This window comes from Myotis brandtii, unplaced genomic scaffold (assembly GCF_000412655.1).
Source record: "Myotis brandtii unplaced genomic scaffold, ASM41265v1 scaffold750, whole genome shotgun sequence".
Taxonomy (NCBI): domain Eukaryota; kingdom Metazoa; phylum Chordata; class Mammalia; order Chiroptera; family Vespertilionidae; genus Myotis; species Myotis brandtii.
Genome location: NW_005370992.1, coordinates 175700 through 184259, shown reverse-complemented (window position 1 = coordinate 184259; position 8560 = coordinate 175700).

Below are 8560 nucleotides of genomic sequence, written 5' to 3'. Positions count from 1 at the left end.
AAAAATAATAAAATAAAAATGCAGATGCTTTAAAGATTTAAAAAAGAATCAGTTATTTTCAAACATAAAATAACTCAGAAAATTTTCCCTAGAGCCTTTTATATTTTTAATGCAAATATTGATTTCAGTTAGAACATTGATTTTCCAAAAAGGTATATCCATTATTTTTTTTCATGTTTTAAAAAATTTATTTGAAGCTCTCAAATAATCTTCAAAGCATGCTTTGGATTTCAGGCTTTAGTTTGATTTTGTTGCTTGAAAACATTTTGATCATATTTAGCAATTATGTTTTTCATTATTCTTAACTGTAACAAATGGTTATTGAATTTTATCAGAATAAATTTCTATATTTATTGATATAATCATGTGTTTCTCTCTTCCTTATGTCTTTGATAAAATAAATTAAGGTAATAACTTCCCTAATGATGAATGATCCTTGCATTCCAGGTCTGTAGCTTAGTTGGTCCTTGGACATAATCCTTCTAATATACTGCCTAACGTCATTTCCTGTAATTTCTACTTTTTAATCTAAATTAATCATCAGTTTGTTTTCAGACTATCTTTAACACTTTCAATATTAGTAATATACTGGTACTATAAAATGTATGAGATGTTTATTCTCAATATGTCTGCTCTAAAATATTTTAAGTAATATTCAGAATTATATTTATGTGAACTTAAAGCCACTTACTGAAGTTCCCATTAGGAGAAGAGGGACTTATGTTTGCAAATAAATATTTCTAATTTAAATCCCTGCTTTCTCTACTGCACTGGGATCTCCATGAGGGCACCGCAAATGCTGTGCTTTGTTTACTTAGCACCAGTAGACCATGGAAGTTAGCATCTTCTGAGAAGTTTGGCTGTCATATAAAGCTTGAAGCGCAAGACTTGGGTCAAACCTATGTGTCAAATGATGTTCCTAAGCCATAAACACACCTAGAAAACATTCCAAATTGCTTTAAATGGAAGGAATTAGTGTAAATATTCCAAAAGAATAAACTCAATAAAGAAATCTTGGTAAATCCCAGAAGTGGAAAAAACTGCAATTAAACTTGGTAGAAACAATTAGCTATTTGTAATTATGCAACTATGAATGCTACTAAAAAAGTACATTTTCAGGAAAACGTATTCCAAATTTTTAAAATAAATTTTAATAATGTAATGCTAGTTCAGTTCAATGAAATACAATGAGAGCACTCTACTTCACAAATCATCTGTAGTACAATAGAAAGGTATTAAATTTTTTTTAAAGTTTTATAACATTTAATTATGATTGAAATAAAACTTAATACTCTATATTAAAATATATATACACTATTTAAATTGTATAAAATTCTTCATTCAATTACCACCATAAGTTATCTGAAAAAATTATATTCTGAATAGCACATAGAACACATTATATGTGTGATAAATATAAACATGATTTATTTGACTTAAATACTCTCTTATTGCAATTTTTAAAAATCTAAAAACCACAATGAAGATGAATATGTAACTGCCTCTCTTTGCATATTAAAACCCTCTATGGCATTTCTAGTACTTCTAATGCCAGAAAAGTCCCGAGAGTAAATGATTGCCTTTTACTATTCAAACATTCAAGTATTCTGTTAAATGCTTCACCAATCCATTCATCTCAGGTGACTTTACCACTGAGGTAGGTTATAGCATAAAGGGTTCTATTCTATCTTTTATTTAATAAATAAATAAATGATAAATAAATAAACTCAGATATGAAGAAATATTTTTAAAATATGTATTTATTTGGTATTTATATATCAAAATAACTTATGCACAATATGATGAATCTGCAGCAACAAAGTTTATCTTCAGGATCATGTTCTGGTTTGTTTCAACCAGCCAAAGCAGTATTTTCTCTGTCTGATCAGTCTGAAGTGGACAAGTAGAACAAGTAGACTTCTAAAAACCATTACAAGGGACAGAGCATGACCCTTGCTCATGTCTTTGTTCTTCCCTTTCATGGAACATTCTATATATATAAAAAATCATTTCCTCAGTTCATTCAAGTACTGGAGTCTGGGAAGTCCACGATGAAGGTGCCAGCCAATTCAGTTTCTCATGAGAGCTCTCTTCTTAGCTTATAGACAGTTATCATCTCCTTGTGTGTTCCCATGACTTCTTAGTGACCATGGACAGAAAGGGACAGCAAGCTCTCTGGTGTCTTCTCTTATAAAAACACTAATCCATTGGGTGGGGCCCTACCCTACTGTTTCCCAGAGGAATCAGTGGGCCAGATTTCCCAGACATGAGTGGACATGAGGTTCTTAAGTTATTGCTAAAATAAGCATTTTCCGAAGCCCTTGTGTGGTTAAGGGCTTTATTTGCATGGAATTACATTCCTTGGTTTGCAAAGTCCCATGTGCCTTAATCCTGTCCTGAAAAAGGTACAGTAGATTCCATGTTGCAGCCGGGTCCCATTCAGCAGTCAGGCTAATTAAAAGTTCATCGGTCTATAGTGTGGGTCCCACATGTCTACGAGCCATGTGGACGAAGGGTGAGTGCCCCATGCAGGAGGAGTCACAGGAGCGCAGGCAAGCAGGAGAGTCAAGAGCCAAGACAGCGTGCTCCTTTGTTCAGAAGTTTCAATATTTAGATCCCATGCCCTTTCAGTGGCCATGTCTATTCTGGCCACTAACTGGATCCCAGGTGTGACTGACACAGGTAGGCACCTTCCCACATCATTTGGACTTTATTGGGCATACATCTATACTGCCTTTGTCTGGTTCCTCCCCCCCTCGGTCAGTGGCAACAGACTCAGAGTGTGTTAAATTAGCAAAGCTGTATACATGGCATGCCTATATTATCTAGTCTTTCCTTCACTCCTTTCCTATTGATAACCAGATTAGTATAGCGGCATCATTATGACATCACTTAACCTTATTTACCATCATGAAGGTTCTATCTTCAATACAGTCACATTGGGTGTTAGGGCTACAACACATAAATATTAGAGGGACACAATTCAGTCCATAGCAGAGTAGAAACTATAGGCAGTAAAATAATCTCCCAGGGACACATTTTGGATGGTGACTCCACCTGTGGGGATATAAAACTTACTGGCCTGGCCCAGTTTCAGAACATGCTATAGGGAGGGGTTCCTTCTGGCCCTTTGGAGATGCAAGAAGAGAAGGGCAGGCTAAAAATGCAAGCCCAAAATTATGTTTTAAATAAGAAGAAAATGAATGGGCATAACAACATTTATGCATATTATATATATGGATAGTGCCAATGCTTTAGGAACATATATAATTGTTAATAATGTAAACTATTTATAGGTAATATTTTATAGGCATTCATATACTAAATGATATTTACCAAATCCACATTTTATTTTATATTTATTTCAATTATATCTTTATTTACATTTATATATAATTCACACAGAGAAAATAAGGACAACATTTGTTATATTAAAAATAGTGCCTTGTTTTTGTCTATTTCATTATCAAATATGTTTGAACAATATAGAGGCCGTGGAAGTTGATGTAAGTGAAGCCATTCAAAATGGAGTAATTTTGCACATCTTGCTCCTTTAACCTTTGGAATGTTTTAATTGGACAAAAAACTTTTGTATTGGGCCAAACCAACTTTGTTTTAAATTGTTTGCAAAGCTAACAGGAAAGCAGACATCCTGACCACAAGGAGTGATGATTATGGACTCTCTGACAGTAGAATAAGTACCAGCCATGTATAACTAAAGAGTAACTCAGCTTGTTAGCACCAATAGGAAACTCTTCTATTTATGCAATTATTCACTTCTCTTTCTCACAAAAACCCCTAGTCCTTACTGTGTAATCAGGACACTGTTTGATTTTCTGCCTGAATCTGTGCTTCAAGAATGGCAATGGTTTTTGATCCCCCGCAACATGTTGATTCCTGTCATTTTGGCTTTTTATTTTGAAGTTAACAAGGCCTATTCTGTTTGTTTCTCTAGTCCTAGAATGCATAACATTTAATTTTCTATTAAAGCCTTTGAGTTAAGCTTTGTAAATTATAAATGTGTTTTCCTTTTTTTGTTACCTAATAATCATCATCGCTCTTTTGTTCTCTTTGATTCAAGTTTTTTTTTGTTTGTTTGTTTTTTGTTTTGTCACTTGAGCCTAGATTTACTCTTTCCAAGTTAAAGTTAACAAAGGTAAATTTTTCAATGAATGCATCACAATTCAAAGAACACCAATATATTCCGACATTTGAAAGCAACTGATCTTTTACTACAAAATGCTAACAGAGACAATGTCAAAATGATTTTAAGTTCATTTATTGTATTATTAACTAAAATGTATTTTGCCTTATAATACTAGAACCTTATATATCTACCATATTTCTCATCTGGTTTGATTTTTCTAAAAGTAAAATTTAATTCTTCATTCTTTTCTATCACTTTAAAATATTTCTCAATGTTAAAGGAAGTATTACTAAGTAATGTGCTTTGATTCCTGAATTCTCACATGGGACTTATTGGACCCTAGAGATTTTTTTCTTTTTTAAATATATTTTTATTGATTTCAGAGAGGAAGAGAGAGGGAGATAGAGATAGAAACATCAATGATGAGAGAGAACAATTAACCAGCTGTCTCCTGCATGCCTTCTACTGGGGATGTGTTGCAGGCATGTGCCCAGACCTGGAATGGAACCATGACCACCCAATACATAGGTTGCTGCTCAACCACTGAACCACATCGGCCAGGAGGACCTTAGAGATTTTTGAAATTCAAATATTTTAATTGCTCCACCACCTGTCTTTCCTGAATCTTCAGTTCCTCTGCTTTTGGGAATTGTAAGTAGGTTTTGAGCATCTGTCCTTAACCTCTGGTAAATGCTAAAGGAAAATATTCATTTACTGCTCAAAGGCTAGTCCCAACTAAGTATAATTTATATAAGTTTAGATGATTAATTTTTAAAATGATATACTTTTTATATGTTTTTTAATATATTTATATCATTTTATCTATTTTATAAAATTTATCACACCTTTCTATGTTTATTCAATAATAAGGATAGAATACCCACCTATTTATATTATAAACTTAATGTTGAGGTTTTACATATAATTTATTTTTTCCTCTCTCATAATTCATTCCATTTAGATTCAAAGTAATTTATGACTTGGTTTGAATTACATTTGTTTGCCTCAATGAATATTAGAGTTGATATAATAATCCTCTTGATTATAATATGAACTAAATGTATGTCTTTCCCCCTATAATTTCCATTTAAAATTTGTATAAAATCCTGTGATATATAGGTCAAATTATTTTCATTCTGCATGTAACGAAGTCAGGATAATAATGTAGAGACTTGGCTTATAGACAGGCAGCTGGTTCAGTGATGGGCAGTGATTTAAATCTAAGCCTGACTTACATTTTGATTAATGAATTACATTTTTCCACATTGTTTCCATCCTAATTGAAATGGTTCTTCACTTTTTATTCACCAAGAATTAAAATTTTATAAAAATACAATCCACAAAATAATATTGAATAATTATTATAGCATATGCATCCCTTTGCCCTCATATTCTCTTAATATTTCTCAAGGCAAATTCTCTATGTTGTATGCATTGCTTTTAAATTAGAATAATTACTTCAATGTGAGCAGTGGAGAAAACACTAATAAATATATTTTACTCATGTTAATATCTCTGAGCTATCGCTCTGCTTGTTTTAGTCAGAAAAATCCTAATATATAAAGAGCCAGGTTCTGTAACATCCAAAACAACCAAACGGACAACCGAACACCAGGCTGCACATGCAGCAGGCTCGGGTAGGTGGGAAACTGGCGAGCGGGCTGAATTGCTGACCTTTTGGTCCCTCCTGGGTCATGGGCACTGCGGCGACTCAGCAGTGACTGCTGCCGCCAAGGCGGGTGGGATGCGATTGGTCGGGGGGCCCCGCCATCACCCCATGATCACCTCGCAGAGGGAGTCCCAGGTCACAGTTTGGGGGATTCTGCAATCACCCCAAAGATGGAGGCCCAGGCTACCTAGCAGGCGGTGGTGGGCAGGGCCTCCCTCTGTGGGGCAATCAATCATGGGGCTCCCGAGAGGGCACAGGCCTGGCTGAAGGACCCCCCCCCCCCGAGTGCACAAATTTTGTGCACCAGGCCTCTAGTATTATATTTAAAAAGCTTACTAAGAGATAGCAATTATTTTTTTTAAATATATTTTATTGATTTTTTTACAGAGAGGGAGAGGGACAGAGAGTTAGAAACATTGATGAGAGAGAAACATCGATCAGCTGCCTCCTACACACCTCCCACTGGGGATGTGCCCACAACCAAGGTACATGCCCTTGACCAGAATCGACCTGGGACCCTTGAGTCCTCAGGCTGACGCTCTATCCACTGAGCCAAACCAGCCAGGGCAGAGATAACAATTATTAATATAACTATAATGACTAGTGATTGTGACTCACAAGATATAGCCATTTGTAATTCCAATTACAAACTGACAAGGAAGAAAGAGTAACTGTGCACAGAACATTGAGTTTACTCTTTAAGAGTTAATATAATAAAAAACTATTATTTTAAAATATAGTATGATTTTCTATTACAGATACCTGAGAGGAGCCAATGATAAATTTCTAGAAAGAAAATGTTAGGGCATGGTCAGAAAATAAATTTAGAGATATTTATGTTTTTAATAAATAAGATATTAGAGAAATTGAAACAAAACTTTAAAGCAAAATAATAAGCTATACATTTGAATATGATAATCTTACTGCAAAGATAAAAATTAACATTTAGATTAATTCCACCCCAAATTATAATATAAATTGGGACATACTGACATAATGCCTAAGTAATTGTAAGAAAATACATTGGCAATAGAGGTTAACAGGATGTAAAGATAAAATTCTTAATTACATATATAAACATATAATTGAAGAACATATTTTAGAAATAGATTTAATACCTTTTGACAATCATCACTCTAATATTAAGTAGTTCATTTGCTCTCAAAGAAAAATACTACTAGGATTTTCTGTTCATTTACGGTGATAATAATATATATATATTAATATATATATTATTTGTTCTTTTTCAAAATAATTATTTAGCTATTCTAAGCGATATAATATATGTATCAGAACAAACTAATTCACTTTTGTTTTAACTATAGGATATTTCTTAGTATGTACATGTATCTTTTACAAACTAAATTTTTGATGACTAGTTACATTGATTCTAATTTTACACTAATATCTTTTTTTTTTAATAAACACCCAGGTACATGTCTTCTTGTGCAATAATTAAAGTGTATCTCTCTCAGATATGTTTAATTTTTTTGAATTGTTATTTCAAAATAGATATAAAATTCACAGCAGTGCAATTTACAATAGCTAAGATCTGGTAACAGTCCATGTGCTTATCAGTAGATGAGTGGACAAAAAAGCTGTGGCACATTTACACAATGGAATACTATGCAGCTGTAAAAAAGAAGGCTCTCTTACCCTTTGAGACAGCATGGAGAGACCTGAAGAATATTATGCTAAGGGAAAAAGACCTGCCAGAGAACCACAGGTATCACATGATCTCATTCATATGTGGAATCTACATAGACAATAGTGTCATCTCTGAAGAATATTCAGTCTAATACCTTTATTTCCTTTATGCACTAGCTAGACATTCTGCTATGATGCTAAATAGCAATTTTGAGAGGGAATATACTTGTCTTTTTCCCAGACTTAGGGGAACAGTTCCTAGTTTCTCATCATTAAGTTTGATGTTAGCTATAGTATTTTTGTGAATGTTCTTTAGAAAATTGAGGAAATTTCCCTGTATTTCCTATTTTCTCGATGCTAAATTGTGTCCAATGCTATTTCTGCAATTATTTATTTGCTGTATTCTATTGATATGATCAATTACATTGGTTGATTTCAGTTGCTGAAACGGCCTTGCATAAGTGAAATAAATACTGCTTGGTCTTCTTGTATAATCATTTTTACACATATTGGATTAGAATTGATAGTATTTTTCTAAGGGGTTTAGTATTTATATACATAAAGAATTTTGGTTAGTAGTTTTCCTATATAGTAATGTCTTTTCTGTTTTTGGTTGTAGGGCCACAATGAATGAATTGGAATATGGTTCACGTCTTCTATTTTCCAACAGAGAATGTAAACAGTCAGAAATATTTCTTCCTTCAATGTTTGGCAAAATTCACCAATGAAAATCTTTGTTGGGAAGGATATCGATTATTGATTCAATGTCTGTATTAGATATGGCTTATGCAGATTATCTATCACTCTTTGTATGAAATGTGGTAGTTTGTGTCTTTCAAGGAATCAGTCCATTTTATCTAAATTATTAAATTTTGGAACATAAAAGGTTTTTTATACTATTTCTTTATTATCCTTTTAATTTTTAAGGAATAAGTGGTGATAACATGCTTTGTAATATTCATGATTTGTGTCTTCTTTCTTTTTTCCTTGGTTAGAGTGGCTAAAGATTTACCAATTTATTGATCTATTCAAGGAAACAGCTTTTGTTTATGTTCATTTTTTCTACTGCTCTTTTTTTCAATTCCATCGATTTCTGT